Below are 18,570 nucleotides of genomic sequence, written 5' to 3' on the forward strand. Positions count from 1 at the left end.
CTATCATTCGTATCGTATATTTGGTCCCTCGCCTTAAGCCCCACGCTTCGGAGAAGGCCAAGATAGAATGCATCATTAGAAGGGTGTATAAGGAATAGCGCAAGCTCTTGGGCCAGTTGGTGCAAGATGAACTTGAAAAAGGGGGTACCAGCGTCCGTCCATGTCTGACGCCATTGCCTTGTGTGCGCGCGTCCTTTGTGTTTCACTGGAATAACCTTTTCAAGCGAAGCTTGTATCTCCACACTCATGTCGGCGTCGTTATTGGTGTTGCCGTACGAAAAAACTCAAGCCGCGCGAAAATAAAAATTACTTGTCGGGATGGGCATTCGAACCACCGACCTCCGGGTTGCGAGCCCACCACGCTAACGGATTCAGCAACTGTGGCTTTTTTTGTTTATTGCCGGCTTTGACAATATGCGCGAGCAATGCATAAGAGATAAAACACGTCAACAAGCATTTTGCTGGCACGACACTGTCGGTTCATCATACACGTTCTTTAAAGCGGTGTTTTATACACATGAAGAAGTAGACGCAGCGCAAGGCGCGAGCCAATCACAGGCATCGGCTTTCTCAGAAGGAGGGCGGGGATGCCTGTGCCTCGCAGCCTCCGTTTCCCGCCAGTTCAGGCCCAGTAGTCAGGTGTGGAGGCCGCGTCTGGTTTGTTCTGCCGAAGAGAAGGCTGCGTTGAAGGAACGGAAGCGGAAGCGGGCCGTGCATCGCTCGTTCGGCCAAATAAGAGGCAGCGTTTGCTAAACGCCGCTGGGAACTCACAAGAGAACGGGCTCGTCCTCGACGTGCCTACCTCGCCGTAGGGGAGCGTGAAGCCGTTGCGGCAACGAAGAGCCGCGGATCCCGAGCTTCGCTTGCACCCCTCTTAACAGTAGTAGAAGGGCAGCCAGTTCTTTGAAGTTCTTATAAGCAAGCCTTGGGACTTCCGGCAAGTACGTAAATCGGGAAGTTCCTGGCGCTCGGCGTGCACAACACACTAGACGAACTTATTGAGGCCCAGAGAATGGCGCAGTACAAAAGCCTCACAGAGCGTTTGACGGGGATACACATCTTAGACGTCGGAGTAACATACGAAGCATAGCACGGACTAGCGAGAGACATCCCAAGGAAAATAAGGGAACAGCTCTCAATACCCCTAATCACCAGAAACATGCACCCGGAGTTTCCCGAAGCTAGAGGAATCGCAAGAGCGAGAGCTCTCCTCAAAAGATTCCGTATTGGCCAGGACGTGGTCTATGTGGCCGCGGCGGAGTACACAAATATAGTGTGTCGATAGTTGATACGAGTCTAGAGGGCGACTCCAGAGTTAGTGGCAGTGTAAAAACAGGAAAGGCGGAGGTGGCTGGCTTAGCACTGGCAATAGCCTCCATGGAGGCTAACGTCCTAGCCAGCGACTCCAAGACCGCCTTCAAGAATTATGCCAAAGGAAGAATCTCGCCCGGTAGCGCTAAACATTCTAACCAACTTTCGCGATGATCGAGTTCTTTGCATTATGTGGGCGCTCGCACACTCTTCTCATTTTGGTACCAAGCAGGTGACACTGACGGACCAGGCAAGTGACAAGCAAATACTGGGAACGGAGTGGTACGGGATGACCAGCTTTAACGACATCCCCAAACACTATAAATTGTGAAGGGCCCCTTTTTGCTCGGCACAATCTTCGCTAAGTAGACGGCATGGCGAGTCTTCCGAACAGATACACATCCGCACCCGGTGGCCCACCACCGCTACTACCCTGACCTTTACACGGGTGGATGTAGACTGAGCCAAGAAAGGATGGATTAAGGACATATGGTTTGGGCTTGTCCTCGGACACACGCGCAGAATAAAACACACGAGGCGAGAGAGTAGTGGGAGAACGCGTTATTCAGCTCTGCACCGGATTACCAACTTAAGGCAATTGAGCAGGCCGAAGATGCCGCCAGGGTCCAAGGGCTCGAGGCCGTCATATAGGTAGAGCGGCCTATGTATCATAAACCTGCTCTACTAAAATAAAGTTAATTGTTCCTTCTCCTCCAACGTACATGCGCTAGGAAAATGTGTCAGTACCACGTTAAGCTAGCAATACGTACAAAGTAAGCAGAAAATTATTAATGCATATTGCGTGCGATTTGTACTGATCGCTACTTCGCTGTGTCCCTAAAGTTCTATAGTTGTCATATATTAAACATAATGATGCGCTCAATTTCACACTTTAAAACACCTTACGATCGTAACCATGGCGCTACAGTTATTACTTCGAGACTATGCCTTGACACATCAGCTTGGGGAAGCTGCATGTTGCTCGATTTCAACACAGCCCTGTATTTAAACATACGCATTGACTTTCTGAGAATACGCAATCTTTCTATTGTCTTTATTTGTGGAACTGACTTCAACAGGGCCTGTGGCACCGGTGCAGAGCGTGGTCATGTATAACATTCGTGCTTAAAAGCGAGGATGCAGAACTAGCGCACAAAGTCGTGTGCAGGCACAACGCCAAATTATGCATGTTTATAGATCGGAGCAAGATAAAAAAATATAAATGAAGTAAGAAGCCAGACGTTCTGCCGCACTTGCGCTATTTCGCCCGTCGTTACTTAGCACATGTCCGAGGAAACGATATATGGATGGTGTTAAAACACATTTTCCAGTGCATTCTGCCACTCATGCTGCCTTGGTTGCCTCTCGCAAGTGTTGATCTTTGTAAATTGTCTTCGTAGTTGAAGTATCATTAATGTAATAAAAGAACCCTGTCTTATCTACACATATGGTGCTTGTAAGTTGGCTTACGAAAAAAAAAATATCAAACGGCGAACATAATATGTTATCTAGGCAACCAATAAATAAGGTGTGTAAAAGGTAACAAGAAATATAATATGTAGGTCAAAGTCAAAGATTGGGCTTACTGGTTCTGATTGATTGAACATTTAACGGTACGAGTTGGCAGGGTAATAGACCGCAGAGGAGACACGATTAAACAATAAGAACAGGTATTAGAAGTGCTGGTCCTTTAAAGGTTTGTGGTATGTGCTAGAGTTGCTAAAGTACGGTAGATTAACGATGAAAGAGAACACATGATGCAACTGCTATTCTTCGGGTACTTTTAAATAGACATTTAGCGTTTTACTATTTAGTGCCTCTTACTTCATTGTTTGAGTTAACATCCTAGTGTTAAAAATGTGTTTCTTGTTGAGGAATATGCACAATATAAATAACTGTTTTCATGTACTTCGTTGAAGTGTGTTTTTGTAGTTTGCTTCTGCCATACTGCGGCAGCCGTAAAGGTATCGGCCCACTCGGGCAACTTCTCGCCTTTGGTCATACGCCCAGCGCGATTTCGGAAGCTCGCCTTAAACGAATAAGCGAAAAAAGGAAATAATGATGAAATTAGTGATGAAGGTGCATCCTATGAAGCTGACGCCGTATGGTAGGTCAGGATAACCTGAATTCGATTTAACATCAGGCATACTGGTGTGACATGGTTAATAAAAATAATAATAAAAGAAATTGCGTGGTTATGGAGTGCTTCTAGAGTATAGAACAACGATGACGTTTTTCGTGCTAGGTTTTTGGTTTCTTCTTGTGCTGCAAGTTTTTCTCTATTTATCTGCTCTTCTTGCATTAATGGCACGCAACGACGTTTGTGCTGGGTCCTGAAGACGCCTACTCTACAGGCAGATCCTCTCTGCGGTGCTTGCCATGGAAGAGATGGTCTTGGACTCTTCTGGTGGCCAGCACAGATCGCCCGCGGCACGCAAGTGGCTCAGTTCTTCAGTAAGAACAGACGCTGCTGATTCTTAGCTTTTTGGCCCAAGATCGGAATATTCAGATGCTTCCATATCTGCCAAGCACCGCAGTCCTAGACAGACGTCTGCGGCATCGTCCTCAAGCAAAGCGACTATCATATAAAGCTGCATCGTGACTATCACAGTAGCTTTCGTGCCCGTTGACGCAATGTTATGACGAATGTTATCTCCCGACAGAAACTTAATGATTTCTTCTTCAAGCTTGCCCCTGGACTAATCCAAGAGGTTCGCGTGAATCCCTGGAAGAATGTCATTGGTGTTGACAAAACACATGATAAGATGGTGCAAACTCTGCTGATGTCTGAAATCTGTGGTGTCCACACACGGCCATAGATACCCCAAGGTGCGCATATAGCAGCTGTTGTTGAATCTGATCTCGACTTAGATCTCAAAGCCGATGTTCTTAAGATTATGATCGTTTGCACGCCGCCACGACAAATAATTATCATTCGAAGGCTGGGCACGTCAAACTGTATGAAGTTACTGTTTGCCTGTTGAAAGCTGCCTGGGCATATAAAGGCTGGACTTGTGCGCTATCCTGTTCGACCTTTCGTACCGCGGCCCTTACAATGCCATAAATGTTTTAAGATTGGTGATGTCCAGGGATTTTGGACCAGAGATCTGGTCGATGCCGAAAGCGTTGGAAATCAGCATGTAGATTCCTGTGAAAGTCAGGCGTATCGGTGCCCTAAATGTAATGAAGATTTGGAAACGGCTAAAGGATGTCCCTCCCTGATAAATGAACTAAACACACTAAAAGAGAAAGCCAAAAAGAAGGCAGCAGGAGATGAACGCTCGCGTCCAGCGACTGGAAAAGCAGCACGCTCATAGAATGACAAACACAACCAATCGAAAAGTAGGGGGGGGGGGGGATCTTTTGCCTCTCAGAGTCATTGTGGCCAGCGCTACCATCGAAATTGTCGGAACAAGTCTCTACAAATACTGCGACCACAGAGGAAAACACTGAAAATACAGTACCTAAACCGGTTTCTGTCAACGATGATGTGCAACTTGTCAATCTTCTGAATATGTTGATCAAAATCATCACATCTGCAATCACCGGTCGTTTGACACCAGCAGCGTCAGCACCGGAGCAACTTTGGAGGCCCTCGTTGGAGTACTCGAAGGCCTTGGCTAGAAGTTTTACCGGAAACAATTTTAGCAGTTGTCAGTAGCCTGACCCCTTTGTGCTGCAATGGAATGTCAGGTAGATGCGACCGCGGCAGTTCTCCGACTCATCGACATGAAGGCTTCACCAGATGTTAGTGTGCTTCAGGAAACTAACGTCAGGAAAGACTAATATTGACTACCAGGCTTCGTGAGTATCCACAGTAGCAGTTGATGGGCGGAAAGAACTTGTGGCTCTTTCCAGTCTGTGGATGCGGCGCATACCTATTTTTAATCTACATGAATGACATATATGTTGATATTTCTTCTCCTGTACGTTTATTCGCAGATGATTGTGTGTTATATAGAGTTATTCATAATGAAAATGATTGTCTTGCCTTGCAAGAGGATCTGGACAAGATTGCGGATTGGAGCAAAAGGCATGCGTATAAATTTGCAGAAAACTGTTCACCTGTCTTTTACAAGAAAACGTACTCCTCATCAATTTAAATACAAAATAAGTACTCAACGGCTGTCATCTGTATCCGAGTTCAAATATCTTCGTGTTTTTTTTTACCTCCAATCTGTCATGGCACCGTCATATTGAATACGTTTCAGCCAAGGCGTATAGGGTACTAGGTTTCTTGCGACGAAATGCAATACATTTTTCTTCGGAAACTAAGTAACTCCTGTATATTACGAATGTTAGATCTGTCCTCGACTGCGCTTGCACTGTATGTGACCCTTGGGTAAAGGTTGATATACAAAAGTTAGAAAGAGTGCAAAATTGAGCGGCTCGTTTTGTGTTCCGTAATTACTCTAGGCATTTCAGCGTATCACGTGCGAAAGAGAATCTTGGCTGGGAACTATTTGAGGAACGAAGAAAATCACTCAGGTTAAAGTTCTTTCATAACATATTTCATTCTAGAACTGGTATTGAACGCGATAACTACATATTTAAGCCCGATTATGTATCTTTACGTCTAGATCATGTGAATAAGGTAAGATAAATAAAATGCAAAATCGAAATGCTAAGAATGTCTTTTTTCCCCAGGACGATATCGAACTGGAACAGGTTACCGCAGGACTATGTAACAATTCTGTCTAATGATGCATTTTTTTCTTCCTTGTTATAACATGTTCTTTTGATGAATGAAGTTGTGCTCTCAGGATCAATGCTGTCTAATGATGTATCTTTCTTTTTCTTCATTATGATAACATATTCTGTTAATGACTGAAGTTGTTTTCCTCAGGATGCATACGTTGTGCCGTAAATTATTTTGCATTTATTATGAAATTACTTGTACTGTTTGCTGTATATACTATTTGAACCCCCCCCCCCCCACGCCACCCCCCTGTAATGCCACACTGGCGCTGTGGGTTCTGCAATAAATAAAAAAAAAATACCCACCAATGCTTCAAAACCATCAGTGTACGTACGTGCTCACTTGGATTTTGCGGTCCTTAGCAATGACGACATTTGTGGCGATGAGTTTGAGGGCGCAGCTGTTACTGTGAGCCTCAGGGGCGTTGTTGTGATGGTAGCAAGCATGTACAACAGGCCGACACGTTCTTCATATACTTCACTATTTGAGTGCTTAGTGTCTCGGTGTGGTTCATCGTTGCGATTATGCGGATATTTTAATGTCCACCATTCGCGATAGTGTAGCCATCTTTAAGACAATCCTTGGGCAGAGAATAAACAGATTATCAAGAATGATCTGCAAATATTGAATGACAGTTAACCTACGCTCATAGGTAGACAAAAAGAGCATTCTACTATAGACCTTGCGATGTCAACGACAGATGTGTCCTTAGCCTGTCCATGCGAAGCTGACCTGTGTGGTTCAGACCACCTACTCATTTGGATAACACCAACACAAACTCCGGGCCGCCAAACTTCCACCTATACAGTGACAAAGTGGGACAAGTTCTGTCAGCTGCTCTAAGAATTACCATCTCAAGACAGCCTGTTCAGATTGATGAGTGAGTGTTTAAGAGAAGCTACAGTACAATGACGACGGAGTACCGGCAAACAAAACCCCGTTCTAAAGCTTTTGGGGCTCCGCGCATGTCGAGGGCGCGTTTGTGGGCAGGCGCAGCGCTCTAAACGACGCACCGACTGGACTATGTATAATCGCACTGATGCAGCTATGCGGCGGCATACAAAACAGCCTTGTCGCAAGAGCTGGGCAAGCTTATGTAGTTCGCTACCTAGTGGAAGTGGTTTTGGAAATGTGTGGCGCATGCTGAAGGCTCTCCGCCCTTCCGGAATCTTCAAGAATCTTACAGCTGCATTGTGCATAGTGACGGACCAGTCACCAAAAGTTCTAGAGGAGGAATTTGCAGTTCTTTTAGTGTCTCCTGTACCCAGTGAGACTACAAATGGCGACCTTCCTTCTTTGATAAGTCAGAGTATCATACCCGTTTCCTACGGCCCAGCCTACCCCATGGACAAAGCACACATAACTCTTGAGGAGCTGCGACATGCGCTCAGCCTCTCCAAGCGCCGCACTGCTCCAGGTGAAGATGGTGTGACATATCAAGCATTGGGGAACATTGAGAAGAGTTTTCGTGACCGTATATAGGACGAGTAAATGAAGTATGGAAAACCGGTATCACGGCTTTGGCTTCATTGATGAGACGCGTATTCATCTCACGCCGCGCTGTTCACTTTTCTTTGAGGAGTTTGAGGTGGTTCATTTTGGGCATCATTCATGTGTTACCTTGCTCATGTTACCACGCGGATTAGGTGTATTATCACGGCGAAGGGCAACGGCAGATGGCGCAGTCAGGTCATCCCGTCGTATCCAGCTTTTCTGGACACAAGGGTTTAGTTCGCGTGAGTGCCACCACATGGCGTACTGACCTTAAACTTTTCAAACTTCCCGCGGGGACGCGTGATGACGTCAACCAAAAGAAAAAAATTAAAGCTATCCCTGCGCATTGAACTTCGCCACAATGCTTCTCCTGCCGGCGTTATCAGTGTTCTTGATAAAGCGTATTCGCTCGTCGCCTGGAAATTACTCGTCATCCTAAGAGTGTTTGGTCGCGACAAGCAATGGTTGATTCTGGGCATTTGATGCGGTTACTTTTTTTTTCTTCTTGTTTTTTTTTTTCTTTACCTTTTCTTTTTCTTTTTTCTTTTTTATTCCACGGAGCAAAAAAGCTAGCCTAACCATCAGAAGCACTTCGGGGCAGCCTTTGATCAGTCGGCACACATTGTTAAAGGGAAGCTGAAAGGTGTTCCAGAAAAAATGAGTGAACATCTGTACATAATGGTTTTCAACCCTCCGAATTCGGATATCGTACCGAAATTGAGCGAAAGAAAGCGCAAATATATTGTATTTCGATGAAAAGTGCAGCAGCGGACACGCGCAGCTGACGCGTCTCGTTTCCGCCTGTGATTGGTCGGGCGCCTCGTGACGTCAACACTATTAACCGACCGGTGACGTTACACATGAAGCGCGGTGCTAGGTAGTTTGGTGCTGTTTTTCTGAGACGGTAATGGAAAATTTAGAGAGGCTGCGTTTTTCTGAGGAGTTAGGCGTTACTCCCTACATGTACGAGCTGATTGGCGAAGAGCCGGCCTCTCGAAGAAGCAAACGATGCTGGTGCGAGCAGTGCTTTCGACGCGAACGAAAGCAAAGTCTTGGGATCTCCTCTTGTTGGAAATGCTCTTTGGTGAGTATGTTTCTTGCAAAGCGATCTAGTGATCTCGCCGATCTTTCGCCGATCTAGTGAGCTCGTTTCCGGTCAAACAACTATAGTGTTGTGTTCCTGCATGCCTCCTCGTGGAACGTAAGCGGGGATGCGATCGTCGGCATTTGTGCGCTGTCCAAAGCTGTCGGCAATCTACAAAGACGGTTTAAACGCGTGAAAAGTTTCCCGCTTCATGCAGTACGTGTAGTGACCTTCATCTGTTGACTACCGCGTTGACTACCACTCACGTTGATTACCACTCACGTTGACTACCACGCACGTTGACTGCCACTCTACATACACGCAGACGCATCAACAAAGGAATGCAGGATCGATCGAAACAGATTCCGATGGCACGCACGCAGAAACAAGCGCGGTCAGGCACGGTCGCGGACGCTGCGAAGGAACGAAACACTAGAGCTGACGTCACAACACCGCGGTTTCCGGTCTCCGCTCGCATCGTCAGCGTTAGCAGCAGCGCGCGGCGTTCGACGGGGGGCGGAGCTACAGCGCAATTTCAATCGACGATTACGTCGCTCCTAACTGAAAAAAAACCCCCAAATTTTACCTACATGGTTTATAAGGTTCCCGCATCCGTATATGAGCATCTTATTGAATTCGACAGACTCTTCAGCTTCCCTTTAACGTCCAAACATCGCACAGCGTCTACTAGACACGCCGTCGTGGACAGATTTTGATTTTCCTCTATCGAATTCGTTAAGTTGCACATAATTATTTCACTAGCGACTTTGCAATGCGCACTCATGGGCTACCGCCACAGCTGCAAATCTAGATGTGCTTAAGTATTAAGGCATATACATGGATATGTTGGTTTTTCACCTTGACACAAAAGTCACGACACAAGAGTTGAGCAAACTGTCCCTTTGTCGTCGCAGGGTGTGAGACCGGGCTAGTTGGTATTCCATGCTAAAGTGACTAGCGCAAGAGTGTACACGGGAAACTAAAAAGGCGACAAGGATAAGCGCAAACTTCCAACTGGGCGCTTGTCCTTGTGGCCTCTTTAGTGTCCCCTGTCCACAATTGCGCTAGTCACTTCAGTCTGTGTCGTCGTCCGTTAGCATGCTATGACCGAAGCTGCTCGCAATATTACGTCACATTATCTGGCCACCAGGCCAGGTACACCCTTGGGTACGACATATACAGTACTTGCAGTTAGCTTCCAAAGTAGTCTGCTATGGCGGTTATCCACCTGCATGAAGCAAGAACGCTATTTAAAATTATTTTGCACTAATATATGCGGGATTTGTATGTTCTCCACATTCTCTACGATGTTGCCGTTCCGCCTTTATTATATAGCCGCAATGTAGACTAGCAGCTATCGAATGCCATAACGGCTATCCACATACTCAAAGACTTCGCGCACAACTCCTGACACTTAATTGTATTCAAGAGTTGTGCGACTGTCCAGCACATCCTTAACGAATGTTACATAACATATGAGGTTTTACTTGCCGAAACCATGGTTTCATTATGAGGCACGCCGTAGTGGAGGATTCGGGAATAATTTAGACCACTTGGGAATTTTAACGTGGGCCTAACCCTAAGTACGCGGATTTTCGCATTTCACAACGATTGAAATACGACTGCCGTGGTTGGGATTCGATCCCGAGACCTCGTGATTAGCAGCCGAACGCAATAAAAGCTAAGCAACTACGGAGGGGAAGGAACGTTGGCAGTAGGAGGAAGGTCACAGCCGGCACGTGAGACAATTTGTTCCCATCCTCATTGCGCGCGACAAGCGGTACCATCTGTCGAAGAATGACACCGTAGAATGCACTGTATTCAATGTGATGGAGTCCGCGTCCAATATTGCAGACCCGAATCATACTGTAACTACTGACGACCAGGCATCTTGCTAATACGTGCAGTCGCCTGACAGCTGCCGAGCGCTGGCATCGGCCACAGGACCTACTTGACCTTTGTTCAACACTTGCCGACATTCTCGCCTTATTTCACACCATTGCGTTTCAGCTGAACTGCTTCAACAGCCAACTTGCCTGTGCCAGAATTTGGCCACCCTGTCAACGTTATGGTTTCTTATTTTTAAGTCATCTTTTATATTGTTACGTGTAGAAAGACACAGGCGAAAGAGGCTATTTACAGGCTATTTACACTGGACTGGAGCCAGAGTGCCAGGACGACATTCACTCGCGCCAAGGGCACAGACCCACTTCGTCGTCGTTCTTGCGGTGGCTCGTCCCTTGAGCATCGCTCGATGATATCCTAATACTATCCCCCGGCGGCAAAAGCGCCGTCACGGTGCTGTTAAATATCCAAGGGGTGTGGAGAGTTGTAGGGTTTGAGTCGGGCGACGTGGACAATGTCACTGGTTTTCACAGCAGAGGACGTAGTGGGCGTGGCTAGAACGATTTCGTAGGTGACATCGGTCACTTGGCGAAGCACGCGATATGGGCCTGTGTAGCAGGAAAGCAGTTTTTCACAAAGGCCAACGTTACGCGACGGTGACCAAAGCAACACGAGGGTGCCGGGCACAATATTTAGGCTAATTCTGTCCTGAAATTTCCAGCGGTCTCACCTTTCCCAAAATGCCCGCATTTTTGTCGGCCTCTGTTGATATTTTGGAGGATTTTTAATAGACGTGGAAAACATTGCGTAGCCCCCTGACCAAGCTGCTCAAAAAGTCATTTTATATCCCTGAGGTCTTGTGCAAGCTTCTGCCTTCTTGCTGTTCATCAACCTCCTGATTTCCCTGTCAACGGTATCCTATTTTTATGACTCCAATCCCACGGAAGTTGGCAACGATATAATGTCCATGGGAATAAAGTCATTTAAATCAATTATACTGTGGATACGACAGCCGCTTTTGCTCACTCTGAATGGAAATATTGCGTTAATGAGCGTGGTTCTTAAGCATTTAAATTTATAGTAAAAAAATTATGTGGATCCCATGTATGTGCGCATCGATGTAAGCAAAGCTTTCTGTGTTGGTTGTCATTGTCATACGTAATCTCCACAGAATAGACAGGCACTCTCTAAAGAAATGCTGTCAATGTTTGCCTGATTACGCGTGTGCCATTGTGATGCAAATAAACGGAACTTAAACTCATTTTCTCAGAAATAAACGCTGAATGAAATGCTGACGTCATCCTAAACAAGATCGACAAGCGCTGTAATGCTCGATCTTATGATGTCCCTATTCGTAAGCTTATATTCGTGATTTATTTTTTTGGGGGGTGGGGGCGATGTGCTCTTGTACCCTAGAAATGTCCCTCGGACGTTTCTGATGTGCTCATTTTTATTCTGAAGTACCCTATGAAAACTATCATCGCTGCAACTTCATGATGTCCTGGTGGCAGGCCACCATGGCGTGTCGCGCAAGTATGACCACGCTGATTCATTTGGGTTGACATATACTATTTTGTGCGTCATACTTTGCCACATTCATTTTTCAATCCATGCCAGTGCTCGAAAAGGGCGCCCAACTCACTACGTTCCTTTCCTCTGTTTACTTCCGCAAAGTGTGTGTTTATCGCTGTGGTTACCAAATACGCCCAGCGTTATGCTACCACTCAAGCCTTTCTGGCGGCTGAGCAACTGAAGTCACAGGCTTTATTCAACATTGCGTCTACGTTCAATATGGCTATCCTCAATTACTTTTCGCGGACTTCGCTCACCGCCTTCTCTCCAGTGTCATCTCTTACACTACTCGCTCCTGCAAGACGCAACACGAACACGCAGCAGCCTTAATGAAGTATCAGTTACACGCTAGTTGACATGCTGTCGATGTATATTTCCCCTGAGCACCGGGATTGGAGCGTGGTCCTGTCTATGGTGACATTATCCGTCTACAGCCTCGCTCAACAACACCGCTCGTTACTCATCACGTTTTTTTTTTTTGTCGACAAAAGAATAGTGTATTTCCTCTGAATGGTGCTTTCGGCTTTGGGTGTGACCTTGCACGCCCGCCTATTCTGTTACGTTGACGGCGACCGTTGTCGTCAGGCTGCAGCCTCATTCTGAGCTACGCAGTCAGCAGAGAGCACAGAAAGCTGTCTTCACAAACAAACCACCGAGATTCGAGCCCATCTCCCAAATGCACCATCTTGCATTTGGGAGATGGGCACGCTAACTATTACGTTACCACCTGCCTCCACCAATTTCTGTTTATCTGCCTTCCCACTTCACGTTTTTGCCGCAGACGCAGGCAAAACGAATGCAGAAACGAAAAAAAGTAAGGATTGCTTGAGCCGCCAGCTGACACATGAGCTTTGGCAGGTTATTCTCATTGCAGCGCATGTAGGCTTGCGGCTGCGTGCAGACTGTGGGTCGCCTTAGCTTTATTGTAAATTTGCTTTCACCGACTCTTTTCAGCTAGAACTGAAACGCCGGACAAAATGAGACCTACCGTTGAATATTTCTTTCTTGTTTTCTAGGTTTAAACCAAAAACGCTCATTTACACAAAGAGTCATTTTTTAAAGAAATGGCTATTTCGAGGTCATGTCGTTGTGTCAATACGGGCCGGCACCACGTATCGACGAAAGGGCATCACAGTGCCGATGCACGCGGCAGGTTACTGAATGAAGAAAACAGGAAACGACTGTTTTTCAGTTTTCGCAACATATTGTACACAGAACACAAGGCACCCACCACCATGGCATTTTATTTTTGACAACAGCGACACACAATGGCGGACTGATATACTTCCTAAAAGGGTTTCATTTGATTTTTTCATCGCAGAACCGCAAGCACAGGTTGCGTCGCGCGTATACCACAGCCACGTACTGTGGCCGCGATCCCTCTCCTCTAACAATGCGGCCCCCGACGGCTTCACGCACTCCCGTAGGTGGCGGATTGGACTGTCACTCCAGAAGTTTAAATACATAACCTGTTTGCATAGAAACGACAGCATGATTGTTAACATATTGTTGGCTTGGATATGTTTGGCACGAGGCCGCGTCTTCTAACGCGTTCTTATGTTTGCGTTCGCGTCTCTGTCTTGAAGGGACGCGCGCCGTAACATGCTGCAATGGTGCTTGCGTTGAGCGTATGTAAGGCGAAAAACGCGGTGCTAAAATGTCTGTTGACTAACTTGTGCAGTAAACCCATGTTTATAGTATTCGTGCAGTATAGTAGTAGTATAGTAAGAGTCACGAGTATGGCATCCGTAACCGCAAGCGTCACGTTATGGTCGTAACTTGTCGGGACAGCGTAGTTGTAATCCACAGACCCTGCCACTAAGGAATACGTGGCTAGGCATGGCTGATGAATAAGTAATTTCGAAGATTGGTTTTCAGTAAAGGTTTGTTACCAAGAACGGCGGGAGCTTATACTGCCGCAAAGGACGGATGCTGTGCGGTGACTCCAATCATTTACTCGGCACACCACACATCTACACTGGAATTCAACTGGTTTCGCCAACTCTTGCTTATATTCTCTCGTCCCTAAGCGGCGATTTCGCCTGCCACCCGAGCCCCAGCTTTTCCTCTTCGTCCCCCGCTTCTTCCCCAATCTGCTGAGACGTGCTTCTACTGATGCTTGCTCCTCCTTTTTCTCAATAAATGAAGGCATTTTTCATGCATTCCTGAGTTACTGCAGAAAATAGCGTGGCTTTATCTCCATAACCACCGTGTCTCTCACTTGGACTCTCCCATCGCAAAACAAAGTTGCTTGTTGCAAATGGCTGGGCGTCACATATACAATTTTCTAGGAATGGCCAGTAGTACGGGGGGCAATTTCAGGTGGGTGAAGAGACAGTATATAGAACACCTTCTCTGCCATATCCACACTCAGTGCTCTGCTTCTTGAGCTACTATTACCCGCTACGACGAAGTACGAAATGAAAGAAACTTAGCTGGGCTGGTCGCGGGCAGCTCTTTTTGAATTCGTGATGCGTCGATTTAAAATATATATATTTCTTATCTAAGCCTAAATGACAGCGATATAGGCGAGGTGAGTTACGGTAGCTCGTTGGCTTGGACTAACGACGCTCTTCACGCAGCACTTTCGTCTTGTGCGTGTTTGCGAACGGGAATGAAAGACAGGAGAGTAGCACGCCTTCCTGAAATGAAACATTCGGAGTAACCCTTTGTCTGGCGGTTGGACATATGTCGAATGTCCCCGATACGAACCACCTGCAAGTCTGTATCACCTTGCAAAGGGGAACTCAGATGAAACGTTGTCAAACGGATAAGCTTTTAATTATCATAAGTATATATTTATTGAAATTTCTTACCATAAGGTGAAAGCCGACTAAAAAGCATTTAAATTTTCTGTGTTATTAAAACATCCTGTTAATAAAAGGTTGCTGTGCTTTACAGCCCCCTAAATTAAAAAGTAAGTTATGAAAAATAAATTGTTGCGGTAAATGTGTAAACGCAGACGCAAGAAAAGGCCTAGTCCGTTTCCCACTTTTCACTCAATGAAGATGGAGCACCTCTATACTCTCAATTTGTAGTAATGTCAAGAACAAAACACTTCCAAAAGAGTCAGTCACGATTGTTACTCATTATAAGATGAGCTTGCACTGGAAAAGAAAATAACACTCAAACATAACCATGGCTGCGTGCAAAGTGCCTCCTCTGATTCCGATCCATGGATCAAGGCGTCGGTTCGTCAGATTGGAATGCTAGTACATTGCAGCGCAATCTCGGGTCGTCAAATATGATGGAGAATGTACGCCAGTATTCGCTTCACGCGCGCAATCTGATAAGATAACGCTCTTTCGCTATTCAATCCGTGACAACATACTGGATATTAGAAACACATGCAGGCGCATCTTGAGCAAACTGATAACTTCGGAACTGTGGTTAGACGCTAAAACAGGCCCCCCTCCCTCTAAAACAAGAATACAGTTGTTTTCAACATTAGCTGAAACATAGTGCTTGCGGTTTAAAAAGGGCCCCCAACACTGCACTGCAGCGCCGACATACAGGAAATTCAAGAGTGAACCACTTTCCAATTACTGGTATTTATCAAACCAGTATATCATGGTTCAATGTAGCCCTGTAGTCCAGGGGCCAGTTCCACCACGGGTACTGTGTCGGAGCTCATATTTCATGTCCGCATTAGTTGTCAAAAATCACAGTATTTTTTTCTTTAGGTCTAATCATTAGACAGCTGAAATACATCCAGCGAAACCCTCACCTTAATATTTCAGTACTTTTTGTTCTAACGTACATATCCGTGCTGATCCGTATGTTACAAAGTACTGAAAATGTAGCCGATGCTTTCCTCCGGGAAGCTGTTTTTATTCCTTATGATGCCAGGAAACCGAGCCTGATGCCACCAACGCTCAGAAACCTAATCGGGAGCGCGCACAATGTTCTCGCACACCTTGTGGCATGTACCGTAGCGCTGAGTTGCTTCTTGTGTAATGTATGAGAATCGGTTGTAAAGACAGACGTGCAAGGTTGGGTCATGTGCTTAAGTTCATAGAGTTAATTTGTGCCAAGATAACCTGTCCAAGCTTTCACACTTACTTTATAAGACGTCTACAGCACCATCAATATGCCGGCTGCTTTTAACTGCACGAAACAAAACTATTGAAACGATACAAACAATGTTAACATCATTTTATCATACGAGTGTTCAGATTGGTAACCTCTAGATGCGGATTAAGTTGAGAAGTTGTTTGCATAATTAACAAAGCTACGTTAATTAAATTTTCAGTAATGGTTCTTACGTGGCTAAAGAAAATTGGCAGTTTGGAGCCCGTCCTCGCGATTTTGCAGCCAAGCGAAAAAATTTCGACTAAACATGCTTCTGTAAGAGCCATGCGAACAAAAATTTTCCAAGTAAACACTCTTGAAAGACGTAATTGACGCAGAAAAAGAACATCTGTAAAGTCACAGAAAGAACAGCACTTCACGACGGGACACAAAGGAGGAACCACACACAAACTGCGCAATCTTTAAGCGCTGTTCGTTATGTGATAATGAAGCAACTAACCCATCAGTCACTCCTTCCAAGCCTGTAAAGTCAACCTAACCACATCTAGCCTTTTTTGATGCTGTCATCAATACTATGGCCCCGTGAACATGTCCCCCATGGCCACATAGTCACGTTCCATTTTTATTCATGCCGCTTTCTCGGTGGCAAGCACTTTAAAGTTTTAGTGTCAATACGGCAGTGAAAGTGTGCCGCCGAAAGCTTGCTTGGTCGCAGAAGCGGTGCATGACGGAATGATGGTGCAGATTTAGCGCGTCGCTGGTATCAAGACAATGCGCTGCCGCCGAGGGAAGGAAGATAACGAGAGTGACCAGCTTGGTAGCTGCTCACGGAGCCGTGCCGATGGTGGCGGTGCCATCATGACGAAATCTGAGGCGGCGATATTGACGGCTGAGGCATTTCTTTTCTCTTTTATTCCTTTTTTTACAATGAAGTCGTTAAGTGTAAGCTTTAACTCGGGCCCAACTCGGACGTGGCCTATTGAAATAGATGTAAAACGCCGAAACGCTTTTCTGAGATAACTCCTGGGCCCATTTTAATGATATTTGCTGGATTCGGGTGAGAAAGGTAAATTCTAGTGATTATTGGAAGCGGAGTTTCTATTTAAGGCTTGAATTCTGGTAAAATATTTTCAAAAATTTGAAAGTGTGAAAAATACAGAAGCACGAAGTTTACAAATTAACAACTCCGCATCAAGAACTGATATGGCGGTTCTTTAAACAGCATCCTTTAGACAATTCAAAGCGCACAAATCCAATATGCCGATTTATATCTTACGTGAAGTCGTTACGTTGTAACAAGGGTTGTAGAAAAGCTGTATTTCCACATTGCTAAATTTTTTAAAATTCATGCGTAATATATCAATTTTGTCCGCTTTAGATGTGCTGTTAGGTGCAATGTACAGAATTGTGATATAAGTTTTTGTTGCCGAAAGACAGAGTTGTAAACTTGATGGTTTCGTTTTCTGAAAATTTGCGATTTTGGCCAATCTCGAATTAACAAATGATGACCTAAATCGAAAATTCTAAACCAACAGTCACTGGATTTTAAGTTTTTCTTTTAAGTGCAACAAACCTTGTAAAATGTGATGCAGTCGTTGTGGAGAAAAACGAATTCTCCTTTTACATGTATTTAGATAGGACCACGAGAGCTAAAGGTTCCTCTTAAGGGCTACTTTCCCCACTATCACGTCTGCGTGTAGAGTGAAATCCCGAAGATAGCGTAATACCGGCGTGACCCGCAGCGGAGGTGAAGCAAGCGTTCAGCTCTCCCCATACGTGGGCTGAGTCTGAATGTAACGCCATGCCAGGCCGACCTGCGGTGGAGGTGAAGCAGGCATTAAGCACTCCCCATCCGTGGGCCGATCCCGAAGACAGTGCAATGCGGGGCTGACATATGGCGGAGGTGCAGTTTGCCATTAAGGGGCCGACATACACAGCTTTACTGGTCATCTTTCTTCACAGAGTGGGAGGACACTGAGATTTTTTGCTTATCAAACATCAGATGATCGACGGCGGAACCAGGGACACCAAATCCGTCCTCGAGGTTGACCTAGAAAGCGCCTTCGACAAAGTGACGCACTCCGCCATCCTCGCGCAGGTATCCGATCTAAACCTAGGCGAGAGGTCGTGCGAATATTTCAAAGACTTCCTCACCGGCAGAACGGCGGAGCTCAGAGCCGGCGACCTGAAGACGGACGAGAAGACATAAGGGAGCCAGGGCACTCCCCAAGGCTCCGTCATCTCACCCATGCCATTTAACCTTATTATTATTCAAGTTGCCAAGACTATGCCAGCTTGAAGGACTGAAGCACACGATATACGCAGACGACATTACGCTATGGGTGGACGGGGGCAGTGATGCCCGCTTAAAATCCACACTACAGATGGCCGTCTACACGACCGAAGAAAGCCTGAAAGGTACGGGACTGCGTTGCTCCCCAAGTAAGTCGGAGCTCCTGCTTTACCAACCGATCAAAACGCACATAATCAAGAAGCAAAGGAAACACAAAAAGATCAAGATACGCACCAGGGA

The 18,570-nt window shown here is 45.9% G+C and overlaps 1 long non-coding RNA gene across 1 annotated transcript in view; it reads left to right on the forward strand.

The window, feature by feature from the left end:
* LOC129385289 (uncharacterized) overlaps positions 1-18,570 on the forward strand; it is a 90,205-nt gene that overhangs the window by 14,220 nt on the left and 57,415 nt on the right. The window lies entirely within an intron of this gene.

Source organism: Dermacentor andersoni, chromosome 8 (genome assembly GCF_023375885.2).
Source record: "Dermacentor andersoni chromosome 8, qqDerAnde1_hic_scaffold, whole genome shotgun sequence".
Lineage (NCBI taxonomy): Eukaryota > Metazoa > Arthropoda > Arachnida > Ixodida > Ixodidae > Dermacentor > Dermacentor andersoni.